This window comes from Odocoileus virginianus, chromosome 26 (genome assembly GCF_023699985.2).
Source record: "Odocoileus virginianus isolate 20LAN1187 ecotype Illinois chromosome 26, Ovbor_1.2, whole genome shotgun sequence".
NCBI lineage: Eukaryota > Metazoa > Chordata > Mammalia > Artiodactyla > Cervidae > Odocoileus > Odocoileus virginianus.
Window position 1 is genome coordinate 7,585,930 of NC_069699.1, and position 27,611 is coordinate 7,613,540.

General features: G+C 40.3%; 1 long non-coding RNA gene across 2 annotated transcripts in view; it reads left to right on the forward strand.

Moving 5' to 3' along the window:
- Positions 1-27,611, forward strand: part of LOC110136113 (uncharacterized) — a 382,942-nt gene that overhangs the window by 245,349 nt on the left and 109,982 nt on the right. For both annotated transcript variants that reach the window (XR_011483775.1, XR_011483776.1), the window contains one exon: positions 27,237-27,300. This is a non-coding gene — a long non-coding RNA (uncharacterized lncRNA). The remainder of the gene's footprint in view (positions 1-27,236; positions 27,301-27,611) is intronic.

Below are 27,611 nucleotides of genomic sequence, written 5' to 3' on the forward strand. Positions count from 1 at the left end.
TCCCTTTGCTGTGAGTTTGCTCCCACGTCATTATTACCACTGACTTCGTCCCCTCCTCCAAGGCTTTAATCAAATCGGCAACACAGTGAGACTTTCTCTGATCGTCCTACTTAAAATTAAATAGCACCCTCATGAACTTTCAGCTCCTTTCCTTCAGTATTTATGTCAACACAAATACAACAAAGCTCTATGTTATATTATACTAATGTATTTCACTTATGCTCTTTCCTCCCGCAAGAAGGTAAACTCTGGGCAAGAATTTAGATCTCTTTGGTTCACTGTTATATTTTCAGCACCTAGGACAGTGTCTGTGCATACTAGAAGCAAATTGCTTAAACAGTAGTTGTGGATTGAATAAGTTCTTGATTATAAATGAGGTCATCTATGTACAAGTTTTGTGTCTTTCTTGTCATATAGAAACATCCCAACACATATTAGCAACAATCATAGTTTTCTTTATCTTTTTGAAAGTCAAATGTAGGTGATAATGTGTAGAAGAGGAAAGAATAGCTGAAACTTAAGAGACAAGCACATTTGAAAGTGTTCTAAATAAATCTCTAACAGACCTGATGATTTTTCAAAACTATTTAGAAGTTTTGGACTTAACATTATAAAATAGCAAATTTCAAATTCACTCAGATCTATCTCCATTTAAATTCTCAAGGGAAAGTAAATACAGTGACAGATGAAACAAATGTGATGAAAGGCTTACATTCTTGGGTACTTCTCCTTATGTTCGAACTCAATAAAAAGCTGACTTGTCTCTGGAGCCTTTGCCAACAAATAAACACACTTTTCCTTTGCTCACTCTCCTTTCTCCCAGGCTCACTAACTGCAGCGCTTCAAGGCCCTTTGGTTTTTTTCTGCCGTCCCTCAGTGAACTTACTGCTCACATGTTTTCAGCTATTGCCTGTGCTTGGATTATCTCCAGTTTTCTTTCAACACTCGTATGTTTCTTGCTGTCGCTAAGCTATCTTTATATCTAAACATCATAACTCTACTCGGAAATATGAAACACTCTCTCCAACATGTCAGTTGCTTAAGTGGTTCTACTGTCTTCATTCGTCTGTGCTTTTGTTGACCTGAAATGCCTCATTACAGATCTTAACTCCTTTTTCCCCTTATATTAATTTGAGGATCTTTTCTTTCCCTTTCTACCCGCAGCTATATTTCCAGTAGAATATATTAAAATACATTTCCCATTGCTTTCTATTTATTATTACTACTATCATACATGTCTGCTCTATACAGAACATTGAGAATGAATACCTAATATGCCCACCAGCCAGGTTAAGAAATAAAATATTGGGGGAAAAAGACACTTGTGCATAGTTTTACAAGCATATTCTTTATTTTTCTATAAACAACAACTGATCTCCTAAATGTTTTGTTTATCTTTCTCATGAATTACTTTTCAACAGTAAAGTTAAATGCTTGTTCATATTTGTTTCCTTCAAAAATAACTAATATTTTTTCATATTTTACATTTTATGTCAATGTAGTCATGCTGTTTTTGCTCTGATAATTACTCTTCAGCAGTTCATCCATGGTGATTAGATTAGATAGTTTTGGTTTTTTTTTTCATTGCTCTATAGTATTCTGTCATATATATATATATCACAATTTATTTTTACAGTATGCAATAGATTCTTGTCTACTCTCCTTGTTCCTATCATCTTTAATATCTGATCTACCCAAAAGCTGCTTAATAATTTTCCTTAATTGCCTTCTTAGTCAATCTCCTGCCTGGTGCAAGAATGTAAGTGGTTCCATATTGCCTACAGTATCAACAGTCATTGTCCTATGGCTAATATTTAAGATATTTCAATACCACCATTCTTCCAAATATGTTCTCTATACCTTGGTAAAGTAAATCTTATTTCCATGCCCAAAAGCAAGCTTGCAAATTCCTGATGGAATATTATTGTGGAATATTATTTTTCTCTTTCTTTCCTTTGTTTCTTGCTATTTTAAAATGACTCAAAAATACAGTTTTTCATGGCTTTTTCCTGGTTTAAACCTGTTCCTCTACTTTCATTCCAAGCTCTTTTTCTTTCCTACCCCTCCCAACATGCTCTTTACACTAATGCTCAGTCATATTTACCATGTAAATATTCTTTTTCATGAATATGCAGGAAGGTACCCATTCTGTTCAATAAGTATTTAGCGGGCATTTGCTGGAAATGGGTGGAATAAAAATGTAGATACAGAATAAAACATAGTCCCTTCCCTTTAAGACTCAGACTAGTCATGTGTCCATAAAGAGACAGTGAGAGTTCAACATGCAAATATCATGTTCAGCTTTTATGTAAAGTGTTATGGAAGTTTAGACAAAGGTTGTTTTCCCACATTTGGAATAAAGGGAAGAATAGACTTTGAGGGACTAATAATGCATCTAAAATGAGTTGTCAATGATCAGTAGTCAGTTAAGAAGGTGAAATAGGAAGCAGATGGAAGTCATACCAAGCAGAGGAAGAAATATGAATAAAATCTCATGATCTATAAACCACATATATACATTATATAGTGAGAATGGCAAGTTTTGAAATTTGAAAGTAAGACAGTGATGAAATAAAACTTTCTAGGAGTGTTATAAGAAGGAATGTGTTAGTATATCTAAAGCACTTAGAACAGTCCCTGACACCCAGTAAATAATAATTGATATTTAAATAATGGATATAATTATCTATTATCTATTTCTATAATTGTTAGTCAAATAATAGAAAGCTTTGAATGCCAGGTAATAGAACTTGAATTGTGGAGGGTGTTCAGTGGGTTTTAAAAAAGAAAATGGCATGGTAAACTTTGATTTTTAGATAGAATACTCTGAAGACACTGAAAGAATAAGATAGGAGACAGAAAAATTAATAAAGACTATATTGAAGTTTCCACCAAAAGAGGGCAAGGCAGCAGCAGAAGTATTAGTGATGGAGATGAGGAGAAAATGGATTCAGTAGTCTTCTAAGCAATTGGCTGGTCATTGAGGAAGAAGAAGGAAATCCCATGATGATAGATTATATGGCTGGAGAAAAGAAGGTGTCGTCCACTGAAATGAAGAGATTCTCTTTTAGAAAGTGCAAGCCTTTCCTGGGCGTTCGTCACTAAACTACGTCATACATCACCCCCAGTAGCGTGTACTTTCAACATGGCGGATTGTGACTGAGACTTTGAAACAATGTTCCCTAACAAGGTGAATTATGACATATGACGTTAATGGATCATGCGCATTAAAAGGAATCACAGTGGAGCCCGTCAGTAGAATGACTGTGGTTTTTGGTACTTAGAGAAAAGCAGGCATTAATCTTTGAAAACAAAAACAGACTTCTGACAGTGATTCTGGATTGAGACTGAAAGCCATTTGTTTTCTGACTGAAAAAAAATTTGTCTCCAGAGTGGTATACTAATTGTGGCTGTCAGGATTGAGTTTTTTAATTGTTCTGTGAGAGGAGTATGTGCTTTATAATGGCAATTTCATAATTAGTCTTAAAATACAATAGGGAACGTTTCATGGCAACTTCCTAACGTAAAGTCCGGGATCTAACTAACCATTTTAATTCAGTAGCTGTTAATACAACTTTCTTTTCTTTTTTCTTTGTTTACTCTGAGTAAGGAAATGTTTTAGGAAGTGGAGAAACAAGCACAAAAAAGCAAAAATTCTGTCTGGCATTAGGTCACGGTTAAACCAGGACAGACAGACATTTGAAGCAGATAAAAACCTAATTGTGATAGGAGTATGCCTAAGACATGAGCACAGTCTGCTAAAGGTGTGAGATCCAGAAAAGGTCGGAGTAGTTCTGTATTTTAAGTGGAAGTGATGAAGATCTGAGGTACATTTCTAAGAGAGCCTTTTTGGCTGCAATGTGGAAAGCAGATTGAGCAAACCCAGTGGGAGAGGCAGAGGGATACAACTCGTTGCCATTTGATTGCCCAGGTAAGAAAGAATTAGGACCTAAACTAAGACAGTGATGGAATATGGGCAAAAAGAGATGGTCGCCAAAGGCATTTTGGAGAGACGCAGAAGAACACAGAAGCGGTGGCCTGTTGAACAAGTGGTGATCTAGCAGTGTAACCTCCATCTAGTGTCAATTGGATGGACAGTTACATGCCAGTGTAGTGATAAGGCACACTGGCTAAGGGCAAGCTCTGCCTGAATGTAAATCCTAGAATTGTCAATTGACAGTCTTATACAGCAGAGTGTCCATGGGCTGGTTAGCTTATACATACACGCCCACCATTTTTCATGACACAACATTCATCAGAGACATTTGTCTCTAGAGGGGATGAAACCAGCCAAGTCGGCTATCTATTTTACATATAGTAATGTAAGTTTCCATGTCAATCTTTCCATACGTCTCACTCTCCCCTCACCTCTCCCCATGTCTATAAGTCTATTTTGCTGTACGGCTCAAGAAACGCAAACAGGGGCTCTGTATCAACCTAGGGGGGTGAGATGGGGAGGGAGATGGGAAGGAGGTTCAAAAGGGAGGGGATATATGTATACCTATGGCTGATTCATGTTGAGGTTTGACAGAAAACAGCAAAATTCTGTAAAGCAATTATCCTTCAGTAAAAAATAAATTAATTAAAAAAAAAACTAGCCAAGTTGCCTCAGTTCCCATCCTTGAAATGTTACCTCTCTAGTACCTACTTGATTGAGTCACTATAAGGATTTAGTGGGTTAAAATATGAAAGTGCTAAAAACAGTGCCTGACACATAGGAAGTGCAACGTGAATGTTGGTGATCATTATGATATCCCACCATTCAGGTACATGGTTCTGGGAACATCCTGTTGCAGTTCTGGGAATTCATAGAGGATATTCACATCCTAAATGTGGATGGATGATGCTTTCCTGCCAGAAGGAGCAAGTGATCCCCAGGGAGAGGCTGGCACTTTGCACGGCTCTCAACACCCCAACCTTGCTCCCACTCACCAGAACATCTTCCTCCCTTTTAATTAAGGCCTTGCTCAGCATCATTCAGAAAAGCACCTCATGCTTAATATGTGACTCATAGTCCAACCATTTGAACAGCACAAATGTTTCCTCTGCAGGAAGGAGCAGATGCTCTGGTGGGAAACAAGTAGAGAGAAATAAAGCAGGGAGCCTCAAAAATGCGGTGAGAGTTGGGGCTGAAAAAAATCACAAGTTTCCATAGACGTGTTAACTTATAGAGGCCCCTTATTTTTCAAGACACAACCATCATCAGAGACCTTTGTCTCCCAAGAAAATAAAACCAGCTAGAGTTGCATCAGCCGCCCTCCCTGGGGTGTTGATCTGCCAGAGGAAGCTACACAGGGCGGAAAGGCTTCTCTCTAGGTAGCAATAAAAGAGTTATCATCTCACTCTGGTACTCCTCTGGGACCCAGAAAGGAAAAAAAAAAAAATCTAAGTCTGGCACCTAGGTACTTTCCTAAGTGGGTTGTCATGGCAACAGGGTATAGCAACTATTTTCAGGATTCTAGGACCTTGGCAATCCTCATGCGTTTCTCTGCCTCGGCTTCTATGTATGCAGAGACATATGGGTACCAGAATTGGTGCCAGAATGGAGAGGAGGATTTGAAATCCATGCCAGGATTCCTCCGGGTTACATGGGACCTCAGCCGACCTCACAGAGTTTAGCTTGCTCGGCACCACGGCCGATAGCATGACCCATCTGGTCGCACTGCCTGCTGGGGCTTCATCATTCCAGCTGTAAAATGAGGCGATTGGACTCAGCAAGTGCAGAGGGTGATGTCAGCTCCAGAATGCTTAGAATCTCAGTAATTTATAGAATTTGCTTATGGAGTTCTCCGTGGTTGAGCTTGAATATGCTGTTGTAAAGGAGAAAAAAATCACCTTCATTAGTATCATTATGTAATTACCTCCTCTCGATCAAGAACTGTATTTTTATTCAAAGAAAGCAGTTAGCTCATTGTGTATAACATACATAGTTAAGAAGGCAAGATTTATATGTATTGTGCGCATATGTGTGTGTACTCACAGAAGTTTGTGTGCAAGGGTATGGGTGTCACTAGTTCTCTTATGAAAATAATTTTAGATTTGTAAAACGGGCACAAAATAGGACCTCTGAGAGAGTGGAGAGACATTCCGATGTCCACGTATTTTCACTTTTTCATTAAATTTCGTTTCTTTGATTTATGACTCTATGACATGCAGTACTCTATTAACTGTATGTGAGTGTGTCTTTGTGTATGAGTGTGTCTGTGTGTGTGTGCGACACTGTGTATACACTGTGACAGGCTGCAGCTCTGAGTCAAACTCTGTCCCTCAAATTGAGGAATGACTGTGCTAGTTATGAGCTCAGTAATGCACAACATTTTATCCTTGCACTTTGGACAGCATTTGACAAATAGCACATAATTAATAAATATTGGGGGGGGTAAATACATGAATATAGGAATGAAATAGAGTAGGCCTACTTGAGTTTCTTGGCATCTGCTAAGAATACTCCAGGTGTCCCAGTTATCTCTTCCTGTGTAAGAATCTTAAAACACAGTGACAAAAAAATCATTTAAAATTTTATGCTAATGAACTTTATAGGTCAGGAATTCAAGAAAATACAGTAAAGGCAGCTCTTTTCTGTCCCATAGTGTCTGGAGCCTCAGTTGGGATGACTCTAATGACTGGGGATGACTCTAAAGGCTGGAGATGACCCTAATGGCTGGAGATGACCCCAGTAACTGGGGATGGCCCTAGCAGCCGGGGGCTGGAAGATCTGGGGCTGAGGGATCCAAGCTGGGTTCTTCACTCATAATTTTGGTGCCTTGAGGGTGTTTCTAGAAAGGCTTGGCTCACCTGGAACTCCTGTCCAGAGCTCCTACAGGGGATGGAGTTTCTGTGGGGACTGGCTTTGGGGAGGGAGGATCTGGAGCATCATCAAAACAGAAGCTGCTGGACTTCTTTTGACTTAGTGTTGGGAGAAAGTGTCACCTCTGCCACATTTCAATTGGTTGTAAGTCACTAAAATCAGCTCAGATTCAAGAGTATGTGACACTGCACAGTAGCGCCCAGAGGTGGCAGGCAGGGTGGGTGGCAGAGCACGAAGGACTCTGTTAGAACACATGATGCCTATCTAACTTTCGTTTCTCGGTACTTGATCTGCATCTTTTCAGAAAGCTTGTAGAGTGTACTTTTTGTCTTTATTCTGGGATTTCGCTTCCTTATGTTGAAGTATGGATTTCTCCTTATTAGCCCTGGATAGCATCCCAGAGTCACTTGAATCTTCCTTTTTTTTTTTAAATGTTTTTTTAATTACGGGAAATTTTATTTTGATCACATATTTTCTACCTTCCATTGTTTGGCTCCTGGAACATTATACAGTTTTTGGCACTTCTTCAATTCTTCCTGGCTTTCCTTTTATCATGAACTGCTATCTTCCTTCAGCTTGTCTTTCAGTTTAGTAACCAAGGTTGCATCTGTGTCTTTCTGGTATTTACACCATCTGTTGACTGTTCTATTTTATTTGCTAAGTATTTGATACCAAATTATTTCTACTTGTTTCTTTTATTGTTTTTAACTTACTTTTATTGGAATATAGTTGCTTAACTATGCTGTGTTAGTTTCTACTATATACGAAATGAATCAGTCATGTATATACATATACCCCCCTCCCTTTTGGACTTCCTTCCGTTCCAGCCACCACAGTACATTAAATTGTGTTTCCTGTGCCAGACAGTATATTCTCATTAGTTATCCATCTTATACATAGTATCAATAATTCTTGACTTCATCTTGCCAGTATTTTCCCGTTTGAAGGCATACTTATTGTCCCTGTTTTAAATAGTCATCTATTTGATTTTCTTTTTTTTGCAGTGTGTCTGTAACTTTCAGGTGTGTGGTCATTGTGGCCTGTGCTACTGGCTCCATACAATGTGTGATGTGATAGGTCTAAGTTCTGGACTTGGTATGCATACCAGTAAAGGACAAGCTTTGAGCCCAAGACACCATGGAATAGCATGGATATTCCTCCATACAGTCAATAGTCACAGGCAATTCTGTCAAGTCAGGAAATCACCTTAAAATTTTTAGGGAAGAAAGATGTATCCTGAAGAGGTATTTGTCCATAGCTGTAATACTTCAGCTGTGGCAAATTGGAGGGGAAGGGCTGAAATAATGGATACTCACGAGTTGTTTTCATCAACTCTCCACCTGATATTTATGTTGTGCTTCTTTCATAATGACCACTCCAACAGCCTGGACAATGTTGTTTCTGTAGGAAAAGATCAGGAAATAACTCTTTAAATGCCTAACTTCTCTACTGTCTTAAGTCCATAGCCCACTACCACACACACACAGACACACACTCACACACATACACACACACACACACACACACACACACACACAGAGCATGAAGATGGTTCCATATTTTCCCCAAAGCCTCTTAGCCTTTTTTTCCATAATTTCTCTAGGGTTGATTTTAGGGGAGGAGACCGGTAGCCTATGTTAATTTTTCCATCTCATCAAATATGGAAACTTTCTCCAGTGTTTTTTCTAATTAAATATATTTCTACAGAAGAAAGGAATAACTAAGTATCATTTTCCCTACATCTCCAGTCATGAATCTCTAATGATAGAAATTTTACTCCAGATGTAATGATAGTGATTATAATTATCGTCATCCTCTTCATTGCTTTTGTAGGTATTATTATTGTAAACATTCTAATTCATTCATTACTTCCTCTGTGTCATATTCCATAATAATCACTCTGCACATATAAGCATTTGAAATCTAGGACCCCTGGATAGTTTGCTTAAGTAGGTCATGTGCAACAGTTGAGAATTCAAAAAGTCTAAAATAAAACAAAATGAATGAAAAACCAAATTCTTTATTTCAGTCTCTCAAAGGGTATACTTGGAAGCTTCTTGTATCTCTATTTCTCACTTCCTCAGCTCTTGGCTCCCCATAGTCTCCAGACTCTCCTTCTACAATTTTCTCCCACCTCTAGGTTTTTTATTTATTTATTTACTAATTAACTTAACTTCTTTGCTGAGTTCTTCCCATCTTCTTCCTGAGTCTTAGGTCCAGTTCTTTTTGGTTTCTTCTGCATTGCAAAAGGCTTCTCTGGCAAAGATGTACTCTCTAGAAATTGGATTAACAACTGAAACTTTCTCTTTGGTAAATCAAAGGAGGGGGACATCTCTGAATAAGTCCTCATTAATATGTTTCCATCACACACGTATGGTCTCATTTAGGTCTCTAGACACTGTGTGTTTGATATAGTAACTACATTTTTCACGAGGACAGCCAGTCTCAGAGAGGTCGGATTGCTTGCCCAGGGTTGCATAGACGGCCTTGGAAGTGAAGAAGTGGGGACTGGGAGGTAGATTATCTGATGCTGATGCCACTGCTTTGGTTGTGTGCACTCAGTCGCTCAGTCTTGCCTGACTCTGCAACCCAGTGGACTGTGGCCTGCCAGGCTCCTCTGTTCATGGGATTTTCCAGGCAAGAATCCTGGAGTGGGTTATCATTTCCTTCTCCAGGGAATCTTCCAGACCCAGGGATTAAACCCACTTCTCCTGCATCTCCTGCATTGGCAGTCGTGTTTACCACTGTGCCACCTACAGTATTGTGATACTTACTCTCAAAGTACATTCCCCAAAGTACATCAAGGTCCAGACTCTCATATAAACTTTGATCTTCATTTGAGCACTTCTATCAGGGGAGATATTGTATTTAAGAGAACCTATCTGAGCACTGTCATTTTGCTTCTGCTTGCTCAAGTGTATCTGCCTTCCCAGAGAGCTGCTCACCTGAGGTCACCAAAGCAATTTCGGTCTACATAGTTTAATAGACCTGTTACTGGTTAACAGCTATTAACAGCCCATTAGTAATTATTCAGCCAAAGCTAGACAATCTCTTGTACTAAGGCTTTTATCATGAATTTTAAGTCCTTAGATTAATCAATAATAAACTACCTACCAGCAATATTCACTATAAAATCACACACTTCAAATGTGCTGGCATATGTCATTAAATATATTTAAGTTATCCAACTCAAGAGCCGAAGCAGCATTTCTCGGAATTCTGCCATGCCCTTGAACTTAAAACAAGCTCAGGGAACACAGTGCTCTTCTTCTGACACCGGGATTCAATGTCCAGTTGCCTTGAGGTCAAGAATGAAGTGTGTGTACTCATTCAAGAAACACTGCTGCAGAATACCAAGTCTCCCTACCTGTACACATCTTACTATATTCAGTAAGCTGAGGAACCAAGAGGAAAAAAGGGGGGAGGGCTTCTTAAATAAGATGCTTTATTTGGACCTGTGGACCAAATTTCTAACAGCAGAGGACAAGCAGAAATTTGGACAATTACCTAGAGAATATTTGATCTACCTTCATAAGCAATTCCAGACAGTACATACCAGGAAAATAAATCAGCTTCATTTTCATTTCTGATATGAAGTACAAGAATTGAGAACTCTCAAGTCAAGTGTTTAACACCTGCAAATCTATGAAAACTTTAAGACCAAATGTCAGGCTCTTTTTATTTTTTTTAATTGTATTTTTTTGTCCTCTGCAGTATTACACATCAAAATAGTTGACTTCCTGGTATTCAGTAAATAGCTAATGAACGAATGAAAGAATAAATGAGCTTTATACTTCCATAGTGTTTTTGTAGTTAACAAAGTAAATGTACTTTATGTACATTATGCCCTAATAAAAGTGGCAGAAATTAGTGCTTTTGTCTCCTTACAAATAAACAGGATACAAGTATGGAGGGGAAAAAAAGAGTTTTGGAGCAAAGCCGACCTATTATATTACCTCTCTCCCTATTATTAGCTTTTAGTTTGCAGTTTGCTCTCCAAGCTCAGTTTGCCTAGCAATCAAATAGTGATAAAAATATAATATTCTGTAGTAAAAAATAAATAACAAGTATCCATCCTATAAATCCCCCCAAAATCCTGTAAATCTCTCTGTCCCAAATCCTCTTTTCACTTATGGAAATCTTGGTCTTGTCTTAAGACAATTGAAAAGATGTTCAGTTACTGTTCTTGCTGTTGGATACAGATTGAATTTTGTTAAGCTCGAGACATGTAAGAGAGTCTGATCAGTTCTGTCACTCAGTCGTGTCTGACTTTGCGACCCCATGGACTGCAGCACACCAGGTTTCCCTGTCCATCACCAACTCCTGGAGCTTGCTCAAATTCATGTCCATCAAGTTGGTGATGTCATCTAACCATCTCATCCTCTGTCGTCCCCTTCTCCTCCTGCCTTCCATCTTTCCCAGCATCAGACTCTTTCCAATGAGTCAGCTCTTTGCATCAGGTGGCCAAAGTATTGGAACTTTATTGGAGCAAAGTATTGGAGCTTTATTTTGGAAAGACTGACAGTTTTCCTCAGAGAAGTTTCCCCTTTTATTTGAACTACAAAAGGTATATCATTGAAAATTTGGAGAAGGAAATTTTAAATAAACCACACCCCATTGATTTTAACACAGAAATTTTATTTTCTGTGTACTATATTCATTTTAATGAGCATTATAGCAAAAGCCTCTTATCCTTATCCATCAGAAAGCAGACAGAATAAAAACCACAGTCACAGAAAGCTAACTCTAACCAAACTGATCACATGGATCTCAGTCTTGTCTAACTCAGTGAAACTATGAGCCATGCCGCGTAGGGCCACCCAAGACAGATAGGTCATGATGGAGAGTTCTGACGAAACGTGGCCCACTGGAAAAGAGTATGGCGAACCACTTGAGTATGCCTGCCTTGAGAACCCCATAAGCAGAATGAAAAGAGAATCTAATGGAAACTGTTGATTCATTTTCCTTGCTGACCTAACCTTTCCTTATTACTCACATATTCCTACTAAAGCCCACGGGGCTGTGTTAAGTCAATCAGAGTTCAAGACAAAAGCAAATTTCAGTAATGCTGATCTTAACTTAAAATTTTGATATGTGTTTTAACATAAATGTTTTACATTAATTGTTATGCTTTAAAATATTACATTAAAATTATTTACTTTATTTATTTTTCTCATTTGGTCTCCCTGGTCTTTGTTGAGGCACACAGGCTTAGTTGCCCTGTGGCATGAAAGATCTTAGTTCTCCAGCCAGGGATTGAACCCACATCCTGTGCATCTGAAGGAGGATTCTTAACCACTGGACCACTAGGGAAGTCCTTGCTTATTGTTTTTTATGCACTCTTAAATTTTATACCTAAGGCGACTGCCTCACTGGACTCACCCAATCCAGGCCCTGCCATCCCACTTTCTCCTCTTATGTGTTCAGTCTCTTTATCCATCTAGTGTAACGTCAATCTAAATCTGCCTTCAGCTAGCAGATACCAGAATTATTCTAATAGGCGAGGCCTCTCCCATTACCTCTTACAAGCCCTGCCAGTAGAAGAACCTCCTACTTTTCCATGACATTGAAAATCTCCAGGCAGAAATTAAGGACTGATAACCCCAGAGTTTACACTGGGAAGTTTTTTTTTTTTTTAATTGTAGTATAGTTGATTTACAATGTTATGTTTGTTTCTGCTGTATATCAAAGTGAGTCAATTGTGTGTGTGTGTGTGTGTGTGTGTGTGTGTGTGTATACATATATCTCCACTGTTTTTTCGATTCTGTTCCCATATAGGTCATGACAGAGTATTGAGTAGAGTTCCCTGCTGTGCCATACAGTAAGTCCTTATTAGTTATCTGTTTTGTATACAGTGTGAGTATATGTCAGTCCCAGTCTCCTAATTTGTCCCTCCTTTCACCATTTCTAAGGGGCTTCCCAGGTGGCTCAGTGGTAAAGAATCAGCCTTCCATTGCAGGAGATGAAGGACATGCAGGTTGGATCCCTGGGTCAGGAAGATCCCCTGGAGGAGGAAATGACAACCCACTGCAGTATTCTTGCCTGGAAAATCCCAAGGACAGAGGAGCCTGGCAAGCTACAGTCCATGTGATCACAAAGATTCAGCTGCAACTGAGCACATGTGTATACCACCCTTTCTAAAATGGGAGTCTTTTGCTTGCTTTGATTATTTGCAAGGGTTTTTTTTTTGGTGGGGGGAGGTGGGGGGTTGTTCGTTTGCTTTTTGTTTTCATTACTTTTGTAACAAGCTCTGGGCTGTCTCAGTTAGGGGTTCAGGATTCTCTTCCCTCAAAGCAGCCATGTGTTGTTGTGCTAATCACTCCCCAGAGATGGGGCTTATAAGACAGCAGACCCAACAAGCCTCGTGTCTCCTTACCCTTTATCTCAGGGCAGCAAGATTCAAGCTTCTCAGGGCTGTCCAGAGCCCTAGACATCCCCTCCTCCATTTTGCCAAGAGTATCAACTGAAAATGCAAGCCAAGTAGACAGGAACCCAGCGACACTGCATGAGCTCAGTTGTGTGCTTCTTGCCCAGGATCAGCACAGCCAGAGTCAGAGCGTGATAGATTTATAGCTGGGATCACAGAGGGTCACTGCGTTGGCTACCTTGCTGACAAAGAAATTAAATGCTGGGCTTAATACTGATAATAGAACTCATATTGGCAGAAGCTTAAAAATGAAAAACCAAAATTGACTCAGTAAGGAAAAAAAAAACCTGAAGTATGACCAGTAAGAATATTTTGGTTTAGCATTTCCTAAAATATAATCTACCCAGGTTATTCACAATAATTAGCATTCATTACCTGCTTATGAGGAGTCTAGTACCACTCTGAGTTGTTTTGATATATTTGACTGTTGAAGTGACCTTAGAAGATAGTCACTATTTTTAGATTTGCTGAAGGTCAGTCTTTTGGATCATGAGCTTTGGTGACTCCAGAATCTTTGCTCTAGTCACTGTGATATATACCCCTAAAGATATTAAGGAAAAGGTGCTTCAGGAAAACTCCAACAGGCATTGTTAACATAGAATTTTGGTTGATGGATACCATTATGAAATGAATATCTGTGTCCACCCACAACTCATATGTCACCACCCTTAACAGCAAACATGGTGGTTTTGGAGGCAAGGATTTTCGGAAGAAATTAGAGTTAGATGAGGTCATGGAGGTGGGGCCCATGGGATGGGATTAGCGCCCTTATAAGAGGCACTACAGTCACTCTATCTCCACCAGATGAGAACACATTTATAATAGAAGGCACTTGTCTGCAAGCCCGGAAGAGGATCCTCCCCAGAAACTGAATCTGCCAGCATCTTGATCCTGGATTTCTCAGCCTCCAGACTATGAGAAGTCAATGTCTGTTGTTCCAGCCCCTTATCTATACTGTTCTCTTATTGCAGCCTGAGCTGACAAAGACATGTTTGGGTATCTATCTGAGGACAGTGGAGAGTTCCAAAGTCAAGATTTTGGAGGACAATGTGAAGCAAAGTTAAAGATCAGTAGCCTTTTAATTGCAAATCTTATCAGAGCCTTTTGTTTTTTTAAGATTCAAAGTGTTAGTCACTCAGTCGTGTCCGACTCCTTGCAACTCCACAGACTATAGCCCCCCAGGTCCTCTGTCCATGGAATTCTCCGGGCAATAATGCTGGAGTGGGTTGCCATTCCCTTCTCCAGGGCATCTTCCTGAGTCAGGGCTCAAACCTAGGTCTTCCACATTGCAGGCATATTCCTTACTGCCTGAACCAACAGGGAAGTCCAGGTGAACCATTATTCTTTAAAACAGGGGTTTTGAGTATGGAGTTTTCCAAAAGTATTTGACTTGGAATATCTCTCTGTGATGGACCACTCCTTCTGGGCTGCAATTTAGTTTGCTCTGGCATCTTAGGGTTTAACTCCCACTCACTGGATGGCAACCAGAAGGTCACTGCCAAGGACAGTGGTATACAAGTGCAGTGTAGAATTCAGCCTAATCCCAGGGTGTCACACCAGCCTCTGTGTGCATGAGGCATGTTTGACCAAGTCGGGCACATGCACCAGCCTCAGCCAGAAAGAGAGAACCACGAGGTAGGGTGGGGGCAGCAGCTGAAGGAGCAAGTGATGAGCTCCTTCCTTGATGTATGCTCAAAGAAGCACACGGAATCATTGGAGTTTCGCAATGGGTTCTCGCTGCCCCCAGCAAAAGGAAAGCAGAGATTTAATGGAGCCCGCTGTGTCTGTGGCTAAGTCCCATCTTCAAGGAGATGACTGCCAGGGTGATATCACAGGTCAGTGGTGTAGAAACTTGGCAGAGGTGGCATTGCTGTGTTTACCAGCGTGCAAGCTACAAGCAAAAATCCCAATATGTAAATGTGGGAGTGTGTACAGATGGGTGTGCACATGCTGTTTTTTAGATCCACTGCCCACAAAGCAGGAACAGAGTTTAAAAGGTGAGATGTAACATGATATTTAATGCACTAGGATATAGTTTAATTCTTACAATTGCATTTGTTAAGTGAAATCCCCACATACACAGTCTTCTCACACATACGAGAAAGAAATCAAATTGCCCGTGGCACCCATGGGAGAGCAGTGCTATAACTCAGCTTCCAAAGCAGTTGTCAGATCTCTGGTAATATCTCAAACCAGAGCCTTGCCTTTTATGTGACAAGAACTCTTAAAAGCCTGATAGCTTGTTCTAGGGGAAAAAAAGTAGAAAATGGAAAGATGGAGTTTATTTGAAGTTAAAGTTGAGAGAAGAGGAGAGGCTGACAAATCGTAGAAGAGGAGAGGCTGACAAATCGTATGAATACGTGACATTTTCTCCGTATGCATTTTTATCCTTTGTTTGTCAGGCAGAATGGTGCCCCATGTAAGGCTGGTCTCAAAGCAGGTGCTCAGAGTAGCTGAGTTGTATTGAATTAACTTGAGTTGAAACTAATTGAATCATATAGAATCAGATAGATTCTGAGTGTTCACCTCTGTCCAGGGAAATTTGATTTAGATTGATCTTAGATCAAAGTGAGACACACCCAACACAAGGAAGAAGTGAGATTTGTATCCCAGGCAAGAGTTGCTAGCAAGCAAGAGAAAGTCTCAGTTCTTCAATCCAGAACACCAGCTAGATCAGAAGAACGTTTCAGAGAGGACACAGATCTGAGTGATAAAATAACCTGGAGTTTGAGTGTGGGAGAAATGCCCCAGAATCCCCAAGCTCAGGGCAAACCTTATTGGTAATGTGTGTGTGCGCGCTAACTCACTCAGTCATGTCAGACTCTTTTGCGATCACATAGACTGTAGCCCACCAGGTTCCTCTGTCCATGGGATTTTATAGGCAAGAATACTGGGGTGGGTTGCCATTTCCTACTCCAGGGGATCTGATGGTGGTAGGCTATTTGAGTAGAATATTTATAGTAGTCTAGTCACTTGGTCAGGAATGCTAACCAGAGGACCTGATATTCAGAGTATGCAGCACTAGTTGTAGCCCATTGTGGTGACCAGTGTTTCGCAAAATTGAGCAGCGAGTGCCAAGAGAACTACTGGCCAAATGAAGTCAGGAAAGGGTGATTGAAGGCACTGATCTTGAAAATCTCACCTCTCTCACTGTACATTAGCCAGAACATTTATAAATGATTAGCCTGCTTCCTTCCTGTGCTTATATGTGGTTGAAGCACATGGTCCAAAAAACCCATCTAGTCTTATTAATTCAGTTGATTTTCACAAAAATAATTGATACGTCAGTTTTGCTACTTATTTTCACATTTGGAAGTGGGGATTCATTTGAGTGTTGAAAGTGGTGCAGCTCTGCAGTCTTGCACTAAGTCAATCACAGAAGCCCAAATCCAACATGCTCTTCCAAACAGTGAATGCGGGGGCTTCCCTGGCAGTCCAGTGGTTAAGACTCCACGCTGCCAGTGCAAGGGGTGCAGGTTTGATCCCTGATCAGGGAACTAAGACCCCATATGCCATGTGACATGGTCAAAAGATTTAAAAAAAAAAATTCTGAATCCATTCTCCCACCTCAAGGCCATATTGAATGAACCTCAGAACAATTATAAATGTGCCAGAATCATTTAAAAATCTCCAACATTGCACGTCCCTGGGTGAAGTACTACTTAACCTCCCAAACCTTCCATTTTCTCATTTGTAAAATTTGGCCGAGAGTAATTGCCAGCATGCACCTGATGGTCACTGTGTGACAAGTACTGTTCTAGATACTCTGTGTAAATTCACCTGTTTTATGAATTCACATCCCTGGAGGTTCAGTGATTAAGACCTCACTTTCCAGTGCGGGAGTAGTGGGGTTGATCCCTGGTCAGGGAGAAAAGATTCCACATGACTTGGGACGAAAAAACCAAAACATAAAAAAGATCCCAGAAGCAATATTGTAGCAAAGTCAGTGAAGACTTTTAAAAAATTAAAACTAGGTGTGGAAGTGTGGAAAACCTGAAGAACTCATCCCATCCTGGTAACACTGCAACTACCTGAAGACAGCAGCATTGGAACCCAGGCCATCTGGTTGTTGTTTACCCATTAAATTGTGCTTCCTCCCAAGTAAAATGACTCATGAAATGAACATGCAGGATGCAACCCAGGCACACAGAAAGACCCAGAAAGTCTTTTCTCTGCCTCCTCTTATTCAGGCCTTCCTCCCAGTCTCATACCAGGTTAGGGGCAGGAAAGTTTTAAAACCTGAGGTCTCTGTGCATTTCAACTCCCCAGGGTATTCTGTCAGAACTCCAAAATTAAGAACCTTTTTGTCCTATGAACCCATTTCACAGTTTTAGAAGCACACTCATTCTCAGGAGGTGCTTTCCTGACCTCCACCTCATTCAAACTTGAGGAACATCAAGGTGTTCCTCTCTTGTTCTATTAAGAATTCTGTCACAACATGCCTAGGAGTTTGTGATTATGTCAAACATGCCGAGTTTGGTTGAAAATGACCTGGATCTCTGAAGGCTTTATTTTCTTCCAGTGTTTACTTGTAAAACCATTGTGTGGCTAGATAAGCAGATCATTTCCAGACAGCAAGTGCATTCTGCTTCTTGAGTTGCCAACTACTATTTCCAAAAATTAGGGCTGAGTGTGATGAGCTGCTGCATTCTGATCCATTACCTGTGGATTCATACGCTCCATCTCTGGGTTTTAGTTCTTCTCACCAGCTGGGACTTCTTTATAAAAATCTTAAGGCATTCATTGCAACCCTAGCAGATACCCTAAGAATATGAAAGATGTCAGATCAATCTAGAACCATTCAATGTCCTCACAGATTATTGTGAGTTTAGAGCACTGGGCAGCTTTCCTTTCATGATCAAAGATGAGAAATACACTTAGAAGTACCATCATTTTTTTTTTATGACTATGTGAATTGAACCTCTGTGAATGCTTATGAACCATTTCAAAGCAATTGAGTACAGTGGAAAATAAGAGGAATAAGTTAGGATCATATATCTATGAGGAACTTAAAGATTCATGTTTTATTTGAATAAAATTGGTAAGTAGACATTCTGTAATATTTTCAGAGCGTGAAGAAAATGCTACCCCCCCCTTCCCCCATGGATGGTGACATTTTCAGTAGGACTTTGGAAAACTCTCTTAAGCCCTTGAATTAATGTTCATAATTTTATCATTGCATTTTGTGGGGAGGAGATTCATACCTTCCCTGGCCAGCCCCAGATTCATCAAATGGCACGTGATTTTGTGAACTAAGGATGCGAAGCTAGAAAAAATAGATGTGTGATCAATATTTGTGTCTGTACTGAGTGGAAATTTGGCCTACATGTCTCTTGTTATTTTATTTTATTTTATTTTTTTAGGTATTTCTTTCAAAGCTCTTTGTTGAGTGTCTAAAATGTACCAAATAGTGCCTGGTGCTCAGAATGGTATGAAAGTTCAGGTCCTTTTCCTTAGGACCTGAGTCCTAACTGGGAGCTCTCTGCAGGTTCTCCATTGATTCCTCCACATGTTCCCGGCCAAGCTGGCTATTACTCCAGTCCCTGTGCTTTCTTGTCACTCAGAGTGGCTTCCCTGACTCTCACATGCCCTTCCCTTTTCCTGGACCTCACTGAGGCTCAGGAAATGATGGGGTGGCTTTTGATATGTTTTTCAAGTCTGGGAAGAATCCAGACTCTTTTCTAGCATCATGAAATTCAAGAGTGACAGGGAGAGAAAGTTAATCTTCACAGTGCAAAATATCTGATCATATGTTTGATGCTCCTGTGTGATTTCACCCCTCTATGAAGACTTCAGTCCCCGAATTCCTCCATTCTCAAATTTAAAACCCCTACCTCTATCCAGGATAAGAAACACGCATGACAGGTCTGAGTCTGGCTTTATCTTGAAGACCTTTGAGTTGGACTTTGGAGTTGTAAGGAAGGAAGATGGTAGAGAAGAACTATGGAGGCTCTTGCTGACTTGCGGACATGGAATGTACCTAAATCTATTAACAGAATGAGGGTCATGTGCTATGGAGAGAGGAAAGGCACCTGTATGTTGAGTAGACAGAAGTCATTTTGAAATTTCCACCATCAAATAGACTATAATTTAATATTTGATCATTAGGTAAAGAGCTTGTTACACAGTTTCTAGAAATCTGTGTGTACCCCATGATGTAACAGGTCAGTTTTACAGAAATAGTACCACCTTGTTCTTTTTCAGTGTAACCAATTCAAGCAATTAAAAAATCAACTCTTGAGGTTGAAACATGGGCGTCAGTTAGCATTAGTAATCTTTAGATGATTGATTTAATAGTAGTTTGCCAAAGTTGAAGAAGCAAGTGGCCTGTCATGGGAGGGAATTGGCATAATGGTACCAGAAAACCTAAGATAAACGTAGTTACAACTTGGGACTTCCCTGGTAGTCCAGTAGTTAAGACTCTGCACTTCCAGTGCTGGGGGCATGGGTTTGATCCCCAGTCAAGGAATTAACAGTTAGCATACTACCTGCTCTGCCTCCCCCCCAAAAAAATTAAAAGTTACAACAATTACCACTTTAACTCTGAACTTTAAGGGAGGGAGAATGAAGGAAATAAACCATAAGGATACTTAATAGATAACAGCCCAATTCATGGCATGGTGGGAGAGAACATTAAGGATAAAATTCTATTCCATCCATTTATTCTGATGAATCCATGAAGTTAGTGCTCAGATTAAAGTTAATTGCAATGGCAATTTCACATTACAAATCAATTTTCCCCTAAATATTTCTCTGTGTCATTGACTCCGAAATAATTTAAATCCAGTGCTCATTTCTGCTTAAGGATCCACAGCCGTTGGGAGATTTAGCTGCTGCTGCTGCTCTCAGGTCTGATGTTGCCCTAATTTTCCTATTTCCTTCCACTGCACAAATCCTCAGTTTGAGCATTTGCAAGGTAGAATCTCTTAGTTATGCCAACATTTGTCTCTAAAAGGAGAGTCGACACTTCCCAGTCAATGCATTGCTTTTTTCACCTAAGATTTTTTCTGAAATGGATTAAGGGAAGTTCACTCTGGGCTTCAGATTATGTAAATTAGAATTTCAGAATAAAATAAAATAGTCTATGTTGATTCAACATATCATTTTGACCAAGAACATAATCGGGAATGTTTCTATTTACTATATAATATTCTTGCAACATCTGTTTTAGAGACAGGGATACATTCCAGAAAGACATTTTTCCATGTCTGTAGAGTCTCTCAGAAGCTTACTGTTATTTAGGCCACTGTTCAGGAAAACAAGATGAATCAGCAGTTTTGTTTCTAATCCTTAAATCAGGCAAATGTCAAACAGTCTTAACCAGTGACTCAGTTTCCATCATACAGATTTCGAGCAACTCTCATCTGCAAGTCTGCTAGATCTGGAGGCACCATGAGCCCAAGGAATTGCAGCCTCATGTAGGAAGGAACTTGACAGGACTGGGACAAGCTGTAAACTGCTTCCCAAGGCCATCCTGTAACCCTGTCATGGAGGACCCTTCTGTACTTGACCTTACAGACCGAGTAAAATTCCTAAGACCTCAGGTCCACCTAAAGCCAAGTGAATGTCTTTGGTTCAGTATAGCTGTAGGTCATGCACAACTGGGCCATATCTCACCCACCATTATTCTATGCTGATCTCCTGTGTGATACATACAGTGAGAGGTTACCTATATTTCAATTTTGAGGCTTATATTTTGATAGGATTTACAGATAGCATTTTTAGATAAAATTTCTTTATCATTCATGGCAAGCACCTCTTGTCCTCTGACGGTCTGACAAAAGCAATACATAATACTAGGATCCAGAATTCCACATGTTCTCCGGTGTAGATCGCTAAGTAAAGAAAAAATTAGACAAGTGACTTAAGACTTAGAAGCGGAAATGGGTCTTCCATACTTCCAAATTTTCCTCTTCACTTTCCACGTCACCCCCACCACAAAGGAAGGAAAAATAAGCAACTAAAGAAACAAACAAAGGATGCACACAAAAACAAACAGAAGTACTGAATCTCAACGTGAGGAACCTCAGCCGTGTCTCCCAAGGTATCTTGGCTCAGATCAAAGCGGGACCTGGGTGTGTACACCGACAAAAAGTTCATGGAGTGAAAAGAGACACAGGAGGATGGTCGTCGTCGCCGGCGAAGATGTATTTGCTGCCCAAATTTGAAGCACATCTCCTTTCTTTAAGGCATAGCGACTCCGCCCAGTAGCAGCATAGGACTAACCAAGGGACTGACAGTGAAACGGGCAACTCTTTCTCTTTTACTTGGAGAGTAAAGGTAGGCCTGATATATGAAGAAAAAGCAAAATTGCCCTTGGCAATATCCCCTCTCTCTTCTTCTTTTAATCCACTTAGCTTAACACTCAAGCCTATATTCAGTCACCGGGTGGCGAGTCAGAACAGAACACCCTGTTCGTAGCCTCATGAGGTGTTTCCCCAGTTTATATCCTGCATGCTTGGGTTCTCCCCGTTGTCACACACAGTTACAGGGCAGCCAGGAGACCATAGCCCAAAAGAAAGACAAAATCTGGGAGAGGATTAGGTTCCCTTTCCACATGTACTGGGCCTTCCCTGGTGACTCAGATGGTAAAGAATCTGCCTGCAGTTCGAAGACAAATGCATCCCCCTGTGTCTTTCGGTTGGACTCACATAGGCATCCCAGAGACAGACAAGTCCATATTCAGTATGTCGCATGTCTGTGAATCCCAGATTGAGGTTACTGGCCCAGATGAGGCTAAAGGACTTGACGATTATCTTTCCCTGGCTGAAGAGCTTCCTCTGTACACACCTAGGATTGTTTCTTTATATTCCAAGAGGCCATTTCTGCAAGTGCTGCCACCCCCCAAGTAAAATTCCACTCTGGGTATTTATAAATAGAGCATGGAACTGCGGTTAGCCTTTGTCCATGTTTTCAAATAGTCTCTTGCTATTTCATAAGCAAGAACAACTAACATCAGCATATTTGCTCTTTTTCTTTTGTACTTCTTTCTCTTTCCACACCAGTATTTTTTTATCTTTGATACTGTGTATGCTAAGTCACTTTGGTCATGTCCAACTCTTTGTGACCCCATGGACAGCAGGCCGCCAGGCTCCTCTCTCCATGGGATTCTCTGGGCAAGAATACTTGAGTGGGTTGCCATACCCTCCTCCAGGGGATTTTCCTGACCCAGAGATCGAACCCACCTCTCTTACGTCTCCTGCACTGGCAGGCAGGTTCTTTACCACTAGCACCAGAGTGGCTATTTCAGAGGTCAGGATAATTAAAATACTTAAGGAGGAAGGAGATGGGAGGAGGTCTGGGAGAAGACTATTCCAGAAGGAAGAGTGAATACAAAGACTCTGTGGTGGAAATGCACTTGATATTTTCAACCAACTCCAAGAAGTGTAGAGAGAGGAAGGCAAGAGGAAGCAACATATCTTGTAGTGTCTTCAAGACCCCTGAGAGACTTTGGCTTTTACCTCTCAAGTGAGATCACCTTTTGACTTACATATTATCAACCTGCTCTGGCTGTTATGTTGAGAATAAAACGGGAATGGGCAATGGTGGAGCAACCGGCAGCTCTAATGGACCAGTTAGGAGGCAGTGAGACAGATGGGAGGTGATATTGGCTTGTTCCAAGATTGTAACAGGAAAGATAACAAGAACACATCAACTTCTTTTTATCTTTTTTATTTTCTTTTTAAATTTTTATTTATTTTGGGGTCTAAAATGTCTTAGTTGCAGCATGTGGGATCTTTAGTAGTGGCATATGAACTCTTAGTTGCAGCATTTGGGATCCAGTTCCCTGATCAGGGATCAAAACTGGGCCCTGTGCGCTGGGGACACAGAGTCTTAGCCACTGGATTACCAGGGAAGTTCCACATCAGCTTCTGGAAACATTTTAAATGTAGAGCCAACAGGACTTGCTAATGGGATATATCCATTGGTATGAAATCTGTATACTATACATTGTATCAGTGAGCACTGCCCCCTTATCCTACTCCAACACAGGACATCTGTTCTTTTTTAATAATTTTGTGTGCAAGAAGGAAATAGAAATATTTTTATATAGATGAAACTTGGCATCTAAAATCTTGGGTTTGCTTCCAGGCTAAATCAGCTGTGCAAACCTAGACAAAATAGTCCATCCTTTGGTTTCATGGTTTTATCAGGAAGATGAAATGAGTGTTTAGAAGGAATTATGAACTTTAAAATTCAAAGAAAAATACATTAAGGAGAAAACAAAAATAAGAGTTGGAGGTTTATAGTGAGAATATGGTTGAGTGCTTGGAATTAGCTCAGTAGGTATATTTAATTGTATGTAAGAGTATAACCCAAACGGGCAGATTAAAAAAGTCAGAAAGATAGTGCTCTAAATATCAATCTTCGCACTTCCCTGGTGGTCCAGTGGCTAAGACTCCATGCTCTCAATGCAGGGGGCCTGGGTTTCAAAGCCTGGTCAGGTAACCAGGGGCTTCTCAAGTGTCAACAGAGGTAAAGAATCTGTCTGCCATTGCTGGAGATGCAAGAGACTCAGGTTGGATCCCTGGGTATGGAAGATCCCCTGGAGAAGGGAATGGCAACCCGCTCCAGTATTCTTGCCTGGAGAACCCCAAGGACAGACAAGTTTGGCAGGCTACAGTCCATGGGATTGCAAAGAGTCGGACACGACTGAGTGTCTGAGCACAGACACACACAGGAGACTAGATCCCACATGCCGTACTGAAGGTCTGCGAGCCGCAACTAAGACCCAGCACACTCAAGTAAATAAATACAGATAAATATTTGTAAAATGTCAGTCTTCTCCATGGATCATTATTAGGAGTTTCCAGGGTAATAAGGATGCTCATAAAAAGAAGAGGTACAAAGCCTCAAACCAAAAGTATTATGAGTCAAAATCCTATCTGCCTTGTGCTCTTGTTTAGGCTTTAGTTTGTGATTGGAAAGAACAGAAGAAAAAGGGAGTGAAAGAGATGTTGTCTGGGGACACATTTTGACTGCTGAGGCAGTTTCCCAAGCACTTCCTTATTCGGGTCACTGCAGTCCTGGATCTGGAGCTCAGCGTTCCTGGTCAGGAAATCTGGTGTTGTCCCAGTGCTGGAGCTGACTCAGAGGAAGTGACTGTCTTAACTGAACTCCCAAATGGCTCACAAACAAACCAGGAAGCTAATTTAGTTTTCATGGCTTTGAATTGACCCAGTTTTTCATGTCCATCGAATTATACACCTCTTGAGGGTAAACAGAAGCCATGTTAGACCAGAAGACATCTGGTAAGCATGATATCAGGGCACTGACAGTAGGAAGGAAGATGTGGGGCATAACTCATCCATTCAAAGCCAGCTGCAGTGTTTTTACCCACCAGTGGAGTATTTTTCCAGGATGCAGAACTTTGATTGCCTTGTCCAGTGGGTCTCCCTTGGATGGTCTTCTGCAGCCACTGACTACTTTTTTTTCCCCTTCTTTCTTTGAGAAAAATTCAAACTGTCTTCTTCATTTGTAGTTAGAAGAACATGAACTTGTGAAGTGCACTGTATAAGAAGTTTGGGAGTCAGGCAGATCAGCATGTACTTATGAGGTGGGTGACTTTGAACAAGTTAAACAACTTGATTCCTTCCGTAGCCTGCTTCATTATATGTGAAAAGCAATACCTAGTCTTCAAGTATATTGTGAGGATAAAGGAAATACTCACTTAGTTCTATGCTTCTCAGGGAGTAGACATCCAATAAATTGTTTCTTCTGGTTACATCATTCTCTTCCTCCCTCTCGAAAGGGAGGGAGTTTTGTCCCTACACTCAGCTCTGCGTTGTTTTCATATAATCATTGAGCCTGGTAACTATGCTAGCTTCCTGTGATCAAATGCTGGTGCTGACAGGTGACAGGAAACAGCTCTAAGAACTGCATGCATTTCAGTGTTACTCAATTTGTTCAATAAATCAACTGTTTTGAAATGAATAGAGATTAAAATGTGAAATGTGCTATGAATTGTTGGGCAAGCACTTATTTACCTTGTTAAATATTAAAAAATTTTTCCAAGTTACAAAAGTATCTAAGAACTCTGAGAAACCCTGGAAGAATTGCCCACAAAGTTAAGAGAACTGATACAGACCAGGACTTTCAGAGGAAACTAACCATAAGGAAGGTCAGACAATCCCAAAAGAGAAAAAAGAACAGTTGGAAATATAGAGAATGATGAAATAAAGTCCAGCTAATCAAGAAGGGATGCTATATGTGAATAGTCAACAAACTGTAATCAACAAGGGAAAACAAAATGTGAGAAAAAAGGATCACAGCCATGACCCATGTAAGGCTAGAGATTGGGGACACAAGTTAATAACAGTAAATCCACATACATGGTGCTGAGAAGGAAGATTTTCCACTCAAACCACTCACTGTCCAATATTTGGTCTATTCTATGTTACTTGTGAAACACATCTGTACACAGGGCAATTTAGTGACTGTGACTGAGATTAATTTACCTCCAGAATCAAATCACAGATACCTATGTGCTGCGGTCCCAGGAATTTAATCATGCACTCCATAATTTCAGTATTTGAGAAGAACAGGCTTGTTGATTGTCTTTGCAATGTGAATCAATTAAGGGCGTTGGTATGTACCTCTGTTAGGCAATGGTAGATCTGTGTGTTTTAAGCTGGATAGAGCTGTTGTTCGTATGGTTAATGCTTTCTGACAAGGGCCTCCTCTGGCCCAGTGATTAGAATTGATTATGATGGTGTCCATTTTATTCATTTATTGTAATTGCTCACGTAGTAGCCTTTTCAGTTACACCTTCAGATATGTGGATACCTCTCACCTTCCTGAGACTTTGCCCTGGGTACTTTAACTGATGCAGACTTTGTCACCTCTTCCCAGTCAAAGCTTGATGACTTCCTGAGAGTAGGTCTTTGTCACCAGCTTGCTACTTCAATTCAAGTTTTTACCTAAATTTGACTTGTTTAACATTCTGTGGTTATGATGATTTTTTACATTGTCTTAAAACACTCTATATATCATGAAGTGTTTCAAAAAGGACCATTGTGATCTTCTTTTATCACAGTGGGATTAAGTTGAAACAAAATGATATAACTAAGAATATAATATAATATATGCTGGCCAATATGGATAATATAAATAATATAAAAACTTTAGACACTTTCAGGTAGATGAATGAGACTTTTTGCAGATAATTAAAACTGGACTCTTCATTTTTCTTTGAGCAAGAGGAGAAGCATGATTGGTTTAGTTATGTTGTCTTTGGTAGGCAAAAGTAAAAATACAGTAGATATTCCTTTGGAGGAGGGGCTCTTCTTGGGGGAAGAACTACTTAAGACTAATCTTATTTCCATGTTTTGTGATGTGGGGGTGGGAGGCAAGCTTCACTTTGTGAAGTCAACTTGAATGATGTAATAATACCGCACATTGCCTTTAAAGTATTCTAGGATGTTTCCACTAATGTTTTCCAAATTTTCCTCCTGCTACTCTTCCTTATAAAAGTTGACTTTGAAAGTTCAGGCATTTTTAAGTTTTATCCGTGTGCAAAGCACATCTTGAATTTCTTTAATGTAGCTTGCAAGCTTGTGCTGTATTTATTTCACCCTTGCATAACCCAAAAGTAGCGGAACAGATTGTGCTCAGATTGGGCAAAAGCAATTACCCAAGCCCTTAGACTAGGACTCGTCATGGCCCCAGAAAATAATTTGGGGGGAAGCCATGATGGCATGAAAACATAGGGTTATTAGAGGTTTCTGTTGACAGCTCCGCCGCCTCATGCTTTCTAGCATAGATCTTCTCAGAAGGATCTGCAGTGTCATTTCAAAGACTGGGTGGCACATTCTACACTCTGTGTTGACTTTGGTTTTAGCCTATGCTCCTGGCTCCATGTTCATTCCAAATTATAATTACAATGAAAGCGCTCAGTAATAAATACTGGCTTAACACTTGAACATGGGCAAAATGCTTTCAATATTACAAGAGATCCTTACATCCCTATGTGTCATGAATGGTTTCTCTTTCTTTCTACAGATAGGATATCTGAGATTCTTCAAGTTAATGATATGACCTCCAAGTCCTCATCAGCTCTTCAGAGGTAAGACTCTAACGCAATTCTTCATTCATTCAGTAGTTACATCATGAAAGCCTAGTATGTACCAAGCACTGAGCCGAGGCAAGGGAGATGCAGTGATGAGCAAGGTAAGCAGAGTTTCTTTCTAAATGAGCATGAAATCATGACTCATTATACAGTTACAAGTCAGGATGTTCCAAAGGAAAAGGTCAGTGCACTCTGAGAGGGGAAAACAGGCACCTGATTGCCATCAGGCGGCCTCTGGGAGAAAGATGCATGTGCATTTAAATTGAGATGAGAAGGAACTAATAGGCTTCACAGCTCACTTGCAACAT